Source organism: Protomyctophum parallelum, assembly GCF_964188405.1.
Source record: "Protomyctophum parallelum genome assembly, chromosome: 15".
In the NCBI taxonomy this organism is placed as follows: Eukaryota; Metazoa; Chordata; class Actinopteri; order Myctophiformes; family Myctophidae; genus Protomyctophum; species Protomyctophum parallelum.
The window spans coordinates 18,386,999-18,404,985 of record NC_139710.1 but is presented as its reverse complement, the minus strand read 5'-3'; the positions used below and the strand labels follow the sequence as shown (position 1 = coordinate 18,404,985).

The window sequence follows — 17,987 nt, the reverse complement described above, 5'->3', positions numbered from 1 at the left end:
CCATGTCCCGTCTTATCAGGCTGGCTGCATGAAACCCTGTTTGTTCTAGATAGAGAAACTACAACCATCAACCAGTCTGCCAAGGGAATTAAGCCAGCCCTGGACTCCTCAGCAGGGTGGCACCTAGACACAAATCCTGCACGCCACATGGGGAAAGATGGAGATCAAAGTCAGGTAGAGGCTCGAACGACAACAATGGGCCTACACCACTGGATCCCCCCAACTGGACCCCCCCCCCCCCCCACCCAAATCTTATCTAGGTCAAGGCTGCGTCTCAAAAGACTTATCTTACCTCCTTTCCTTGCTTTCTATTTTCTCTCTCGTCGGTGTGTAGTGATGTAACGTACTGTAACTTAACATCACAAAGCCGGGATGGGAGCCTACGGGGGCCGTTGAGTCTCTCTCTCTAAAAAAAGCTGCCATTCAGAGAAACCGCATGCCTGGGTTTTCCATAATAGGCTGCTTTATTCAGCAGGAGCATGAGCACAAGGTATCCCAACCTCAAGCGTGACAACAACTAATGATTAATGTTATTATCATCAGAAGAAATTGCTCAGCAAAAGCATCAATACATTTCAGTGTAATGTATCTTAAGAAGAAAATAACACAAAAATAAAAAAGGAGGCAACTAAGGCAAGAGTGGGTGCCATGGTAACCACAAATCTGAGAGGTGTGTAAATTGTACAGAGAAAAATGACTGGTCATTTCGAGCTACGTACTAAAGAAGAAAACAAAGATGGAGCCATGTCCGTGAATACTGAGACCTGAGGACCTCGCGTAAATCATTAACGGCTTAACCGCAGAGAGCCTGGATAGTCTCACCCTGTGTCTTCTGTTCCTATCTGGTTACCAAGCTAGCTAACATTACTAGACCTAAAGCATCTAGTGTTAGCTCACACATACGCACATGCACGCACACATACACATATACTGTAGAGCGAGAAACTGAAGACGGGCACTAATGAATTGCCCATGGTCAATTTTTCCTAGTGAACTGCCTGCTTAAGTGTAGAGACAGTTGCACACTTGCACCTGCATAGTGTCTCGTGTAAGCAAGACTGAAAGGCACATGATGCATCAATCTCTTCCAACGATATCGATGTGCAACACTCTGTGATGATGTCTGGCCAGGTTTCGCCGGGGCTTGCTCCAATTCTCATCATCATTATAGAGGAACTGGGCAGATGGCCATGCATCCTCACTGGCAAACTCCAAACCCAATTAAATAATCAAGGTTCAATTGCCACATAATACCACAAATCAATAAACACACGACTTGTTGGTTATTTGGGTGAGATGAAATAGATCCATGTGGAAACAAACGTGGAGAACTTATCAAATCCAAACGGATGAAACGGGTCCCAGATGAGATGATCAAAAGGCAGTTTCAGCATGCAGATGCTTTACTGCACAATCACACCATGCTGCATTTCTAAACACATGCACACACGCACCACGCACGCGCATACACGCACACTCGCACACACACACACACACACACACATGCACATGCACGCGCACTCGCACACACACACACGATTTGTTTGGAGGTACACTGTACAAACAGATATTCATTCACCCTGACACACAGACACATGCATACACACACGCACGCCGCACGCACGCCACACACACGCGCACACACGGCAATCACGAATGTATCAATTGTTTAAAAAGCTTGTTACACGCACAAAGGGAAAGGCGCTGCATTAGACTATGATGGATGAAGGCAACATGCGGTGAACATTCTCAGGATATCAGTGGTTGAATGAACATATCATACTAGATGCATGGTGGTGTGTAATTCCTCTTTTCCTGCCTCAGAGTCCTGCCAGCCTGCCTGATTAATGCATGCCTGCCTATAGAACGTGTGGCATTTGCTCAGATTAAAGGAGGATTGTGGAAGGATACCACATTGTATCCATTGCTAATAACTTAAAGAGTAATGCATATCACATTACTGGACCCCCGCAAGAGGAATGCCGCTCTGCCTGTATGCTTTGTTATACTAGATGTCTCTCAAAACCAGTGTTTCCGAAACATAGGGTCGCAACCCCTTTTGGGCCGTGGATCCGCTTTCATGGGTCATGAGTACATTTCCTACAATTTCTTTTTAAATAGCCGATCTATAAGCTCACAATGCGTAGCACTGTGATGGACTGTGAGCTTGTAAATTGGTTTGTGGTTCATTTATAATATATTTTGTAAGTTTGGATCCTGGGGAGACACCTGATCCTATATTAAACTTGGCTACCCTAACTGGGAGGGCTGGCCAGCCTCCACGGCCATGTCACACATAACCCCTGATGTGGTTGTCCAGCGCTACAGATCTGACCGCTATGCCTATATAAATATATGCTCATGTGCATATATGGAACCGACCCACGACAAACGTACAGTAGGTGCGCGCATCGGCAAGAGCTCGAGCGAGTGTGCGCCCCTCCATCCTATCTTCCATGACTAAACGGTCACCCATCCTGGCTTTCTTACTGGTCCTCTCTGGGTGTCTCCCTGCCTCTGTCTGGCTGGCTCCCTGCCTCCCAGAGTGTTAGCTGCCTGCCGTGACATTATATATTTAATCAGGCCAAGAGTGGCAGCCACTGAACCCAGTCTCGCTCTGCTCTGCACTGCACTGCACTGACTGAATTGTGTGTGTGTGTGTGTGTGTGTGTGTGTGTGTGTGTGTGTGTGTGTGTGTGTGTGTGTGTGTGTGTGTGTGTGTGTGTGTGTGTGTGGGGAACGTGAGTGGGCTATTGTGTGGCCTCCCCTGAGCAGAGTGATGATAAGTGGTCCCAGCCCAGCGCTCCACATGAGCTGACGGACAGACAGGCCAAGAACACTGGGGGCCTTGTGGTCGTGTGTGCGTGTGTGTGTGTGTGTGTGTGTACTGAAATGGTGCGGGGAAGATGGCATATAGAGGTGGTCGGAGACAGTGAGTGTGTGTGTGTGTGTGTGTGTGGGGGGGCGTCTGTGTGTCTGTGTCTGTGTCTATTTGTCTGTGTCTATGTGTCTGTGTCTATGTGTCTGTGTGTCTGTGTCTATGTGTCTGTGTCTGTGTGTCTGTGTCTATGTGTCTGTGTCTATGTGTCTGTGTCTGTGCAAGTGTGCATGTCTCCTCCTTTACCAGTCCCACAACCGAACCATGCCACATGGCTGCAATTTGTTCATTAGCTAGGTAATAAATGTATATACACACACACACACACACACACACACACACACACACACAGAGGTAATATTGTTCCCCAGTTCTGGCTGATTGGATTCTGAAAGGACTCTCAGGGGAATGGCTTGTATTCCGCCAGCCACTGTGACCGGGAGAGGGCTATTTTTTAACAGGGTTCGGCGAAAAACCCATGCAGAACACATTGCTATCAGAGGTATTATTCTACATCTGAGGAGACATCCTGAAGGTAATCTAAAGGATGTCTGTCTGCCTCCTTTAGGTTTCAGTTATTAACTACTAATATCCACCACTTCACTGCTTCTTAATCACTCTGATTGTTTTCATATGGTAGAAATCCCGATTAAGTCTCACATTTCACGTCAGTGTAACCACATGAGATTGGTGTTAGATCCTTGTCGCTGATTTCATGTGGCAAAGCTTTAAAAATGCTACCTGATACCATTTACCTAAGGCAGTACTGGATTCCTTTGCTGGAAGTAATTAATAATGTGCCCTGGGCCAATTACAAATAATCTGTCATCAGTGGTATGTATGTTAGATGAGCTAAGGATGAGTTCTTACAAATTACCTGCTGTCTAGATCTAGGATATCAACCGCCACTTTCTGTGGGAGGATGACACAGAGGTTTACCAGGACCAGGGCCAAATCGGAATGTTTAGATAAAAGGCTCGCTGCTTTAACTTATGTGCTCGCTGCTCTGCCCAAGCTGAGCCAATTCTAACTGTTTGTTTCCAGATCAAAAATGATCAGTTAAGATGCTGTGAAGGAAATTTGGGAGGAGACATGTTGTAATGAGTAATAAGCCCTGTTTGGCCCTGTAATGGGAGCCGAGCCACTGGACCCAGGCAGGGCCAGTGGTTGTGGACCCACTGGACCCAGGCAGGGCCAGCGGTGTGGAGCTTGGGAAGAAGAGGCATGCCTGTTCTGTTCCATGTTGACCAGTGAGGTTATAGCCTCTGGGAGAGGCGGACTGCCGCTCTGCCACAAGCACGCAGATCACCTTACACACAATGGCATTTCTCCACTGACGACTGGCGCTCTCTCTCTGACTGACACACACACACACACACACACACACACACACACACACACACGCCGGCTTTCCCCCCCATCTTGCCCTGATTCACCTGCCGCACCTGAGAATGCAACAGCTATGATGTCAATCCTATACCACTTCAAAGCCTCCAAACGGTGGTGGCAGCGAGGTGGTTTTGCCACCGGCACAAAAGAGCAAACACGTCGTCTCGCTTCTTCCCTTTGTCCTGCTGCTATCCCTCCATGGTCTGGCCCCCAAATGGTAATTCCCCAGCAGAGAAGAGGTCATAGATGATGAAGGGAGAATTACGCTGTGGGAATCAGCTATATAGTCTTTGGTTTCTGCCCACTGGCTCTCACCGCTCTGCACTATATGGCAATGTCCTCTTTATTCTTCTTTGGTATAGCTCACATGAAAGAGGAAAAGAAAACGGTGTGTGTGTGTGTGTGTGTGTGTGTGTGTGTGTGTGTGTGTGTGTGTGTGTGTGTGTGTGTGTGTGTGTGTGTGTGTGTGTGTGTGTGTGTGTGTGTGTGCGTGCGTGCGCACGTGAGCAAATTAGCAGCCCTGTGTGCGATAAGAATCCCATGATAAGGGCTGGCTGCATGCTTTCTCCTCGTCCAACAGCTCCCATTGGAAATAATACACCAGCAGGGCATAATGTAAAGAGACAGAGTGATAATGCCAGCACATAACACCACGTTTAGCCAGCGAGGGAACCAGAGGAGATTACGAGGCCATATGGGAGGGGTGAGGCCTGCTGCAGCCACAACGGATGAATGTTTACAAATTAGCAGAGCGCGTTCAACACTATCTTACTGAGAAGAGAGAATGGGCAAAGCGGGGTGGGAAGCACATTGAAAGAGAGAGAGAGAGAGAGAGAGAGAGAGAGAGAGAGAGAGAGAGAGAGGGAGAATTTCCTGATGATTCACTGATATATTCCATATAATTCTGTATGATTTACCATCAAAAACTCCAATTGTGCGTGTAACAGAAGACCCCACTACCCAGCACATCTTCTTTCTCTGTTCACTGGAAAGCCATTGTGATGATGTGAGAGGAAATAACCACCGTTCAATTGTATTGTACCACACTAGCCTCCCTAAATGGCACGAGCACAAGATTCACGCGCACAAAGATGATGCCTACTGTGAAAATGTGTTTCCATTCTCTTCTGAAAGAGCGAGAGGAAGCGCACGTGAGAGGGAAAGAGACGGCAGACACTGGAGAGAGAGACGGACAGAAAAGATATGTGCAGAAAGAAAGACGTGTGCACGCAGAGAGAGAGGGTGGAAAGAGGGTTCACTGCTGAGATAAAAAATGGAATCCATTTTGGTGCCTGAAGCACACTCAGCCATGGGAAGAGCGGGTGTGAAGGGTTTGATATCCTTCGTTGTATGTGCCGGTGTTGTGCACCGGTGTTATCGAAAATATCCGATCTACAAGCTCATATAGTGTGCTTCAATGTGCCACGTTATGAGCTTACAAGTAGATTCTATCTATTGCAACAGAATCAGTCTTTTGATCTTTACTATCCCTCCATCCGCTTTCTCCCTCTGATCTCTTTCAATTGTTCCGCCTTTCCCTCTCTCACCTCATATTCTCCAGATACCCCTCCTCTCCACTCCTCTTATCCTCATCTCCTCTTCACTCTTCCTCTTTCTAAGCATCCAGGCACCCCAACACTGTCTCAGGTCCTGAAACTATGGCAACGGTATGAGAGAGCAAGCTCTCTCTATGATTAATAGATGAGAGATGCGCTGCCAATCGCTGGGGCCTGGGGAGAAGGGTGGAGGGGACAGATGCACCCCAACCATGCCACACGCACACAATCACAGAGTGCACACTCACACACAGTACACATTCTAACCCCCCCGCCATTAGCCACCCTCTGCGAGGCGCGGCTTTGTGCCACAAAGCACAAACCACGGCACGGAAGACAGGAAACTGCCCGAGACACACAACACGCTATGCCACAGGCCACGTGTAGTACACACATCATACACACAAGTACACACACACATCAGACACACAAGTGCATGCATGCGCACACAAACACACACACACACACACACAGTCCACTGACTGACACATGCCTCCTCATGTCGAGCACCAGGCAGCAGGCTATCCAACCACAGAAGTAAACCACAGGACAACAGGCAGTAACCACCACACACACCACCTCTTAATGAGAACTTAACACACTGTGACTTGCTCTGTGTTTCCTAACACCTGTAAAAGCACAGTCATGGGGAAATGGATGGGAACCAGGGTGTGACGTTATATAGTCAATCATGACATTGATGCTAATTTAATATTACAAACAGAGATGTACAGTATTTCTGGGATCTCTTGGGAATGGATTTTCAGTTGGAGCTTTTAGATGTGGCCACTCAAACCCCCTCCTCCATAAGGGCTGACCATCACTTTCCAATTCACTTCATTTCCAACAACAAAGCCTTGCCAAGCACCAACAGCCAACACACCAACAGACACACCGCCATCTCTGCCATCAACTTGCGGCACCATGCCCAAAATAAGCTTTGCTTGGTCCTGAGTGCCTCTGGCTGTCTTGGCACACACAACACGCTCAATCAATTATGTTAATATAACAAATATGAAGAGAGGGGATTTTACACATGGGCAGTTGATTCAATGGATATAATTTATGGGGAGCCAGGGGGGTTTAGGGCTAAGTGGGAAAAGGCAGCCATTTATAAAGTTAAACCGAGTGTGTGTGTGTGTGTGTGTGTGTGTGTGTGTGTGTGTGTGTGTGTGTGTGTGTGTGTGTGTGTGTGCGTGTGTGCATTTGTGTGTGTGTGTGTTGTTGCACTGGAACACATCGGAACAACTGATTACACTTTCAATGAGGCGTGGTGTGAGCTGAAAACACTGGATCGATCATCATACCACACAGTCACATGCGTACAGTAGGCCCCTAGCATAGCATATTGGACTCCATTAATCATGTCACATAATCAGTGGGCAACATGTTCAAACCTGGACCCGGATTGGGGGGGGGGGGGGGGGGGGAGATCACGTACACTGCTGTTTCAACACAGCACTTTGTGCCAGATCTAAGGTAAACAAGGTGAACGTGTGGGAAATGTTGTGTTAACTTGGGGCTGTCATCTCCTATTAATCCTGCCTCAACTCATGCGACCTGTCTATGATATGATCCATTGCATTTTCTTACAGGAAGATTTACACTAATATGAGGGTCAGGCTAAAACATATTCAAGTTATTGTCAGAGATCCTATAGGGCAGTGAAGATATGGTATGCTTACAGAGCCAGGCCATTTTGTAGTTTGTAACAGGGTAAAAATATCTATTTTCCCTCTCTCTGTGTTTCACCTCTTGCATTGACTCATGCTGAGGAGGATGTTTGTCTCTGCTGACAGACTTCAAAGAGGCAAACCAACTCAAGACAAACATAAAATGCAATGTCCTATATTATCCACAATAGAGCATTTCCCCACACAAGCTCTTATGATTATGCCAGCCTGTATTTGTATTAAATGTGTGTAAGCGGAGATGAGATTATCCATTTCCATTTATGTTACTATACGACTCCTCGCTAAAATGTCATTTTCGATGTGTCATACACACAGCTTTGTGTGTATGAGCACGGAATGTGCTCAGCTGATTGACTGAGCATGGAATGTGATGTATGATGATGCATGATGATAAGGGTGCCCCTCACGGCCTCACTTCACACAAGTGTGATTTTCTCATTCCTCTTTATCGAGGCAGCATCAATTTAGAGATGTGAGATCTGGAAATTGGGTTAAGCATAAATAAATCACATACACGTCATGTGAGAGGGATTGTATCCTCTCACACACTCCAATTGTTTTAAAAAACACTGTCCCACACACCGAGGATGTGCATCAATAAAACATGGCACTCATAAAATATGCATAAATACGTTATTGTGCGTTGTATATTGACATTGACTGAATGAGGACCAATGGTTAACAGCAACTGGCTGGCCTCACTTTGTATAATGGAAGGCCAATTCATTTGAACACTAAGCAAAGCCCTTTATCAATTATTCAGACTTATTCAGACAGCATCTGCAACTGTCCTTGACTGGCAAAGGTAAATACCCCTCTCCATGTATGGTGTGTGTGTGTGTGTGTGTGTGTGTGTGTGTGTGTGTGTGTGTGTGTGTGTGTGTGTGTGTGTGTGCGTGTGTGCGTGCCTGTCTGTGTCGCACACACACACACACACACACACACACACACACACACACACACACACACACACACACACACACACACACACACACACACACACACACACACAGTCAGTGTGACAAATCCAGATCGGTCACACACAATGGCGACCCCATTGCTATTGTTGGGGGATCCTACGGATCAAACGCTCCACAGAGCATTGCTCCAAATAGATCGCAGCAGTGCTCTGTCACAATGTTCCCTCCGCTCTGTTCTCCCACTCCAGAAGAAACAAGTCTTGTCACAAAAAAGGTAATCATGCTGTAATTCACATGTTAACACCACAAACATGTCAATGCACATGTGTCAGTGTGCGGGATTAGCACTCTGGTTTGTGGTGCCGCGGGGCTCATGGGAGGAGCATGCTGGGATTTACAGCAGGTGCAGCATGTTGAAAAATGGCTTCGGGACATTTGGGTGCCTTGAAGCTATATATTATTGGAGGCAGAGTTATATGCTTGATTTATGATCTGTCATACAGCTAAGCATAAATTGGGAATAAAAGGAAAACATTAAAACAGCCAGATTTGGTAATGAATGTGTGTAATGTCCAACATTGCACTATGTCTACTATATGAAACGATGAGGCCATGGATACAATAACAGCAGCAGCAGGAGCAATATCAAATATGTCCAATGATTCCATGACAAATTAAATGACTCCCTTTCCACTCATAAATATGTCAAATTCCTGTGTGTTAATTTCACTATATGAGAGCACAAAAAAAATTACCTTTACACTCTCAGCTCATATACAGTACAGAGTACATTGTAGTTGCATAAGACAGATGTCTCTTTGGCTTCAGGGTTTGGTACAAGGAAGCCATGCTCCCAAAACACCACGTGCTACTGCATCAGCTGATATAAGAGGCATAATTATTTTCCTGGAGGCATTCAATGCTCAATTTGCTCAATTCTATCATCAGCACAAACCTTGGACTCATTTAATCTATTGCCGACATTTGGTGCCTATGAATCATTTCTCTACCCCTGAAATCAATGCCTCCATTAGATTCTGGGAGAGGAAGAGGATAGGAGAGGAGGAAGAGGCTAGGAGAGGCAAGGAGAGGATAGGCGAGGAGGAGAGGAGGAAGAGGCGAGGAGAGGCAAGGAGAGGAGAGGAGAGGCAAGGAGAGGCAAGGAGAGGAGAGGAGAGGCGAGGAGGAAGAGGCGAGGAGAGGCAAGGAGAGGAGGGAGAGGCAAGGAGAGGCAAGGAGAGGAGAGGAGAGGCGAGGAGGAGAGGAGGAAGAGGAGAGGAGAGGAGGGAGAGGCAAGGAGAGGAGAGGCGAGGAGGAGAGGAGGAAGAGGAGAGGCAAGGAGGAGAGGAGGGAGAGGCAAGAAGAGGCAAGGAGAGGAGAGGAGAGGCGAGTAAGAGAGGAGGAAGAGGAGAGGAGAGGAGGAGAGGAGAGGAGAGGAGGGAGAGGCAAGGAGAGGAGAGGAGAGGCGAGGAGGAGAGGAGAGGAGGAAGAGGAGAGGAGAGGAGAGGAGGGAGAGGCAAGGAGAGGCAAGGAGAGGAGAGGAGAGGCGAGGAGGAGAGGAAGAAGAGGAGAGGAGAGGAGGAGAAGAGAGGAGGGAGAGGCAAGGAGAGGCAAGGAGAGGAGATGGCGAGGAGGAGAGGAGGAAGAGGAGAGGCAATTAAGGAGGAGAGGAGGGAGAGGCAAGGAGAGGCAAGGAGAGGAGAGGCGAGGAGGAGAGGAGAGGAGGAAGAGGCGAGGAGAGCAGAGGAGAGGACGACTGGGTGTTTGCAGTTAGGCTACTGGATGTGAGTCTTTGGTAAATGTATTGTGGCTAAAGCAACAGTTATTATGATCTAGTCACTGGATTATAGTGAGTGATCACCCTGGGTTGTAAGCACCACATTAGTTAAGCACGCAAGCACCCTAGCCAGGCGAGAGAATTGAACTCTTCAATATTAGCCTTTACAGAGTATTCTGTTTCTGCACATGCACATAATAGAAATGACTCAGTGCATACAGTAAACGCGCGTGGTGTGTGTGTGTGTGTGTGTGTGTGTGTGTGTGTGTGTGTGTGTGTGTGTGTAAATAAAAATAATGTCCAAGAATTTCCCAACAGCTTTGATGTTTTCTTTGGGCTATTTTATGTAGGTCTGCCGCCTATGTAGGACTACTATAACAGTGTTCATGTTATTGAAATTAAATATTTTTAGTAGGCTAATGAATAGAAGTTAAAACATATCAAATTGAACACCTAAACACCCGAACCCTGGTCGGAAGGCCAGGGAATGGTGCGATAACTGGGATTCCTCCAAGTTGTCACACAAGCATAGGACTAGTTAGCCTATACTCAAATATTGTGTCGAGTTTGTATATGCATTTATTTATTAGTTTATAATTTTCTTTGGTAGCCTATTTATTTAGATTAAATTGTCTATTAGCAACTTTAGTGAATGAGCACTTCTTCCATGGTAGTAGGATAAATAAAAAGGGATTAGCAGCGACTGTTGTCTGTTTGGGGGCGCTCATTGGTAATTCAAACATATTTTGAATTTGTTTTAAATAACATAGGCCTATATAAATAAATCGAAACGCTATCCATCTCTTCATAAGTTGTCAAATGCTTCAAAATCACCCGAGAAGTAGGCTACAACTACAGCTGGGAAGCTGGTGCACTTGTCGTTTAACAGCCTGCTTGAGGAAAACAAGCCCTCGGGCTGGAGAAAGACACTTATACGGTTACGCGCACGTAGAGTTAGACATAAACAAAGAACCCTTACCTTAAGCTCATGAATGGATATGCTTTTAAGGAGTTGTGAAGACTCTCTGTTAGTAATCCATGAGATATTGCCCTCAAAGCAGTTCAAATGGAGCTCATTTCAAAATAACAATACGAGCGCTACTTTTGTGAACCCTCTCTTGCGCTTTCTTGTTACATGCCGCGATCGAATCACACCTTCTTCAAATCGGAATATCCATCGGAAATCCACGCAAGACGAAACCAAACGTTTTTTGCATTTAAACTCCCGCAGGCGAACTGGGTGAAACCAAGCGGGTGTCCCAGAACTGGCGAGGCAGCTCTCCGAACCATTCGCGGCTACTCAACGCAGTCCCTTCCACAAAAGCCGACGCTCATCCTATTTGGAGATGAAGCTTCTCAGTGTAAAGAGCGCAGCACAGCGAGCCCAGCTGTCACCCACCCGCTACACACTCACACACGTAGGGAGGAGCTAAGCCGGAGACTGGAGCCTGCATGGTGGAACGGGGTCTATTGTTTCAAAGGGTACCAGTTATGGACAACTGTATTTCTATTTTTACACAGCGGCATTTCACCAGAATGCACCGTGGAATGGGCGAAAGTCTGAGGGCTATTAATACCGTAGCTTATAAAAGGAGGACATTTGTTTATTTTTTTTTTGTTTTTATGATGAGCTATAGGTTTGAAATAGGATATCGAAGGATTAATTTACCTCTTCTAAAACAGGGAGCCTACTCCTGCCGCTACAACATGCAAACTGTTCAAATTGTTGGGAGGCAATACAGATCAGGGGACAGTTGCGCCATCATGCGTACTAGTACCCACGTATCTTCTACTTAGTTTAGCTGCCACTCTGCCAGTCACAATGTAGATTTACCCATCATGGCCCATGCGGGTTCAAAGACAAGTCCGTAGTGTTTCTCAAGACAGCCCTTCCTTCCCGGGTGGTCCGGTCCCACCAGTCCTCTCCGGGCAGGCATGCACGTGTCCCCTTACACACGCACGCCACCGCCCCCCCTCCCCTCCCAACACACACACACACACACACACACACACACACACACACACACACACACACACACGCACACACACACACACACACACACACACACACACACACACACACACACTCTCTCTCTCGGTGGTTTGAGGTAGCCTACGTTTGATTACACTACTTGGCACAGATTCAACAAACCGAGCCAATCAGATAAAAATCAAAACGACAACGTTTCTCAAAGCTGCACCTTTATTTTTGTACTATTTTACTTTGTTAATAGATTTCATTACTTTTTTTCTTCTTCTTTCATTTTACAATCTGATGAATGCACATTTGCAACCAGGGCCAGGGGTAGGCCTAGGCCTAAGGCTATTCGCCAGGGGCCCACAATTGGACAATTACTTGGAATCAATAAAACAGAACAATATGTTCATGGCTAACTGTAGGATGGATTCGCTTTTTCGTCCGGATACCCCATCCGACAGGCTTCAGACGTGCCTCGGCTCAGATCTGAACACATTTCATTTTAGGAACCCGTTGCAACTGTCTTGCTGACATCGACACCAGGCATGCAGGGTTCAAACCCACAACCTTCCACATGAAAGGCATGTGCTCTCAACACTACACTAGGGCAGCCCCCTAACTGTGTAAATGGATAAGTGATATTGTGTTTTTCAGGAGCAGGGATCTCCCCTCTCCAGCTCTTCAATAAACAGAAAATACATTTCAGGTCTCTCCTAGCAGTCTGCCGTCACTCAAGCAGATGCGTGCCCACATGCCGATCTGCCCCAGCAGCGAGACCTCCACACTCTCACGGAGGAGACTGCAGACAAGCAGCGCTGCCGTCTGGCCAGACGCCACCACGGCCTGAACAGAGCAGCAGCGGCGCCACCGCCAGAGTCTCACGCACCAGCCACCTTTTGCCACGCTTTAGCAGAATTTCTTCTGCCGAGCAGAATCTGCAACTTCAAGAGTATGGCTGCATGCTGCCACCGCCGATGTCTCGGCCTCAAGCTCAACGCCTGCGGTGTCTGCGACATCTGTAACCGGGACAAGCACGAGCCCACGAAGTGGAGCACCTCCAACGGGATGCAAGCGGATGCCGATGTACCCACTGGGCTCTCGGGCCTCAACTTCTTGGAGGAGATGCTCATCACCCGGCGGGGGGTCAGTACCAAAACCACGTCATTGCTTTCAAGCAGGACTTGCAGTCTTGCATGCCTTCGTTCAAAAGCTACCTTGGACTCCACTTGCTGCCCGCATGCTCGTCGTACGGAAGCAGGGCCGTAAACAAAACACACAAGGATTTCAGCGTTCGTCGTACACGCACGCATCATGTTCGCCTTGAGATGGTTGCAAGACATCCCTTCTATGCAGACATTCAGATCCAGTGGGACCAGTTTACCCGAAGACGGGGTGCCCACCGAGTTGGAAGAGATTGTGAACACGGATCAGGACGTGGACGCCCAGCCACAGCTTGACGAGGCACGTGAGGTCGAGCAGGGGGACCCCGTCGCCACCAGTATGACTGACGAGTTGGATCCGTGGTGGGAGGCACAGAAGGTCTGAACGGCCATCGATTGGCCCACATGGGCCCAGCAGCCCACATCTGAATACAGCACCTCTGGACCATGTCATATCCCACTTTGTTCCCCACAGGCCTTGGTCGATTGGGCAAGATTAATTGTTTACTCTTGCTTCTCAACTGTGCTGTATTAAGAAGCTCTGTTGTTTCATCACCTATCTGCATATATGGAGCCGGCCAGCAACTTTTGTTGATCTGACCTCATCAAACCCTGTACACTCAAGACACACTCCATATATGGCCAGTACAGAATTCATTCCATATGTTGATCTGACCCCCCATGCCAAAGCACCAGCGCTCGCCCAGCCGTCTGCCGTCACCCAGGCGGATGCGTGCACGGGACCACACCCTTTAGGGCGAGGTCACTTCTCGCCCTTACGGCGTCTTACTAGTACAGTATATAGCACTTACCCTACCTTCAAATTGGTAACCTTAAATGGGTCTCAGTTATCAATAATGAAAAACATTCAAAATCATGAACCATATGCTATAGTTATCCTTTATTGTCAATATTAAATTAAATATATAAATAGCCTTTCTTTCACATCTTGAGAATGAAACAACACACAGAAGATGCAGTTAGGAATCCTTACAAATTTGACTGAGAACACAGTTTTCAAAACACTCAAATCAATGCATTTCACATGCTAGCTGGCAACAATACATTTTAGGAAATAAGCCGCAGGCCATAAAACCAGACTTTGGACATGTATTGAGTGACTAATGTTAGTTCAGTAAGAGGGGTCTCCCCATCTTTAATAATATAAATAGAAAATGGATTTTCAGGTGAGTTACCACCAAATGCATTATGCATCCAATTGGGAAAGACTCAAGAGAACCCATTTTTTATCAGCTTCAAACGGGACTGAGCTGAGCTAGACTGAAGGGATGATTGATCTGTGATAGGCTAGTTAGTTGTTAGGCCAACCGAGGATAGACTACCTCCCATAGCCTGAAGGGATGATTGCTCTGCGATTGGCTAATCTATTGTTAGTCTGACCAATGCTGTAACTTAATCACTCAGTGAATCAGTCAAAGACATAATGCATCTACTGGGCTGGCCCTGCTGGTCCAGCCAAAAAGAACAGAGCAGGGGGTTTACTGGCAGGGTTTATTGGCAGAGTGTCAAGTGAGGTTAACAGTAACGAAGAGTATAAACTGGCAAGAGAATAACCTGGCATATTGAATGTCATGACATACAGTTCAATGCCAACAGAAACCCCTAACTGGCAAACTGCATATTTCTAACTATAGACATTTGGGCATATTGGTTTGAATATTGGTGGGGACAGATCATTTTTTTCTAGTGAGAGTTTAAACATTGAACTGTAACTTTTACACTTAAATTAACACTGATGATTTTACTACCAACATCCCTGGTAGTGGTGCCACATGCAGGAACATGTAGGCTATTACATTTTCTTATAACTGAATTACCGCTTTTAGTTTTCATTGTTCTGTAATTTATGGCTTATAGTTTCAGACTTAAAATATGATCAACTAAAATCAATGAATATTTATTTAGAAAATCAGATGCCTCCTTTTGTCTAGTTCTTTGCTTGTACCTGCATTGTATATTGCCATTGCATACTTACACAAATGCGAAACTCGAAAACCTCCCATGTGAAGCTCACACTGCGTCACAATGCATTGTGAGCTTGTACTTACTTATATATAATTTTCACTGCTCATGTGTGACAGCCTTGTACCACGAAATAGGCATTAACTTTTAGATAGCATTGTATGTAGACATAGCACTATAGTATATGCATATATCATTATATAGATATTCCACTGTTATGTTCTTAGCTTATGTATGATTCATGATAACTACTTGTTTATGTATGATGCTTTTTGTTCTTGCTTAATGTAAATCACTCTGGATTAAGAGCGTCTGCTAAATGCCTAAATTGTAAATTGTAATTTATGGGGAAAAACACAAGAAGTTGAATTAGATACAAGATTTTGGCCTGACAGAGATGATAAAATACTTTAACTGCCATCCAAAAACCTGGAACATCAGCTGGGGTGGATGGGGGGCTTGACACGTTTGTTGTCCAAGTCCCCAAGGGGTATAATCGGGCAATGTTTATTGCTGGCTGTTTACAATAAAAGCTCAGACACACTCAAGTGCCTCTGTACAGGACCATCAACCACTTGTGTGTTGTATTATAAACTATCATTGTCCATGTTTTTAACTGTTCTGTGTTACAATAGACTACAGAAATATATTGCACAGCTAACTTATACGTATAGTATTATTACCTGATAGTATAAAGCCCTGTTTTGGACCCTCTCAAAACCATGACCAGATTTGAAGAGTAGTTTAATTGTAAAAGTATTGTGTGGAAATCTGATTCATCCCAATTCCAAATACAAACACATCACCCACATATGTTTTAAAGAGAAACGAACAAGGCTGTTCTCACTAACAAGAGAACTGAATAAACGTAGGCTTGTTTAATTCATTATAATCATGGGTATTGGTGTTTGCATACTGTAATATTCAAGATTCAAGAGTTTTCATTCCTCACATGCTCACATAGTATAAGTAGGCTATATACACAACACATGATGGTGTAAACCTCCCATGTGAACGAAAGATTCTTGTGTATTGCCACGGGGGAAACACTACTGTACGTACAGTGATTGCATACATAGGCCATAGTGGGGAACTGAACTGAACTGATATCATCAAATGTTAATATGTAAGCCTCCAACCAAAACAAACGCACACAAGTAGCCTTCCTCAGTTTTACAAGCACAGTCCATCTCTCTCTCTCTCTCTCTCTCTCTCTCTCTCTCTCTCTCTCTCTCTCTCTCTCTCTCTCTCTCTCTCTCTCTTTCTTTGAAGTGGAAAAGCCTTGTTAGTGTGGAGGCGGTTGTGTGATTCAATGTGCTCAATAATGTTAGTATACACACTCGTAGTTTGAGCTTTTGAGATATCACTGTGGAAAAAAAGTGTTCCATTGGATCACATGACGTTACTATGTAACCACAAGCTGCTCTTAATATTTTCACTGATTAAATATTTATAAAATCCACAAGCAGTTTTAAGTAAGGCAAATTATCATAGATGAAAATGTTGCGAAAATATTTTATGCAGATCTACAAGCTCACAACACTTCATGATTGATGTACAGTGAGCATGTAGGTCGGCTAATTTTAAGATAGTATAGGGCATGAATAATTTATTTTAGAAAAACAAAAAGATGAAATTTGGAGATTGGTCTCTATCTTGGCCCAAAGTGGCTAAACCCACTATTAGGGATTTAGCATGGCGCAAGGGGTGTTCCCGTGCAACAGTTGCTATCTTCCAAAACCAGCCTTATCATAATCATCATACTATCATTCACTCAATGTCTGAGTGAGTGAATGAATGTCTGAGTGAGTGAATGAATGTGTTGTCTGGTGAGTGAATGCATGTCTGAGTGAGTGAATGAATGTCTGAAACACTGTTGTAGCTCACATAAAGTATTTTTTCTCAGAAACCGTCGGAGATACAGTCACATAATAATAATAATAACTAATTACATCAGTCGGCCTCATGGTGGCGCTATAACAGCCCACTTTACATTTCGCCTTATAACTATTGAACCATAGGTCGGAAAATCTAAATTGACCTAGGTCATGACGCATCTCCCCATATAGGCCGTGCCCATTTGCGTCAGGATAGTAATACATTTCATTCACATGTCGAGGGTGGTTTAATCAACATAGAGCCCAAAGTTTATTGCAAAAACATGCTTTTTGGGGGATGAATCCGCTATGTTTGCGATAGCGTAGCCTACGTGCGTTATAGCGAGACAGGACAATTCCCTCCCAATCAGTAATGTGATCTATTACATTACATCGCATTACCCACACTGTACATTGTACATTTGGTGTTCATATATTCAGAACGGGTAAGGTCTAGTCCCTAAAACACCTACCTACGCATAGGTTTTTCCACAGCCAGCACCTTGGTAACTTCGGTTCCAACAGCCAAGAACATTGCGTTGTCCTGGATAGTCAGCTCTCATTCATAGCATTACAGCGGTCACTCGATCCTGTATGTTTACACTGCCCAGCCCAGCCCAGCTCCTTATCCAGACATGAGTCTCATCAAAACTTGACTATTGTAACTCCCTCCTTACTGGCCTACTGGCATGCGCACTTAAGCCTCTCCAATTGATCCAACATGCCGCATCTCGCCAGCGAAAATTCTCACATGTGTGTCCCCTTCTCCGCTCCC

At 45.6% G+C, this 17,987-nt stretch overlaps 1 protein-coding gene across 2 annotated transcripts in view; it reads right to left on the bottom strand.

The window, feature by feature from the left end:
- Nucleotides 1–11,554, bottom strand: part of sema6a (sema domain, transmembrane domain (TM), and cytoplasmic domain, (semaphorin) 6A) — a 135,553-nt gene extending 123,999 nt beyond the window's left edge. For both annotated transcript variants that reach the window (XM_083783929.1, XM_083783930.1), the window contains exon 1: nt 11,194–11,554. The gene's annotated coding sequence lies outside the window, so the exon portion shown is untranslated. The remainder of the gene's footprint in view (nt 1–11,193) is intronic.
- Nucleotides 11,555–17,987: the final 6,433 nt, after the last annotated feature.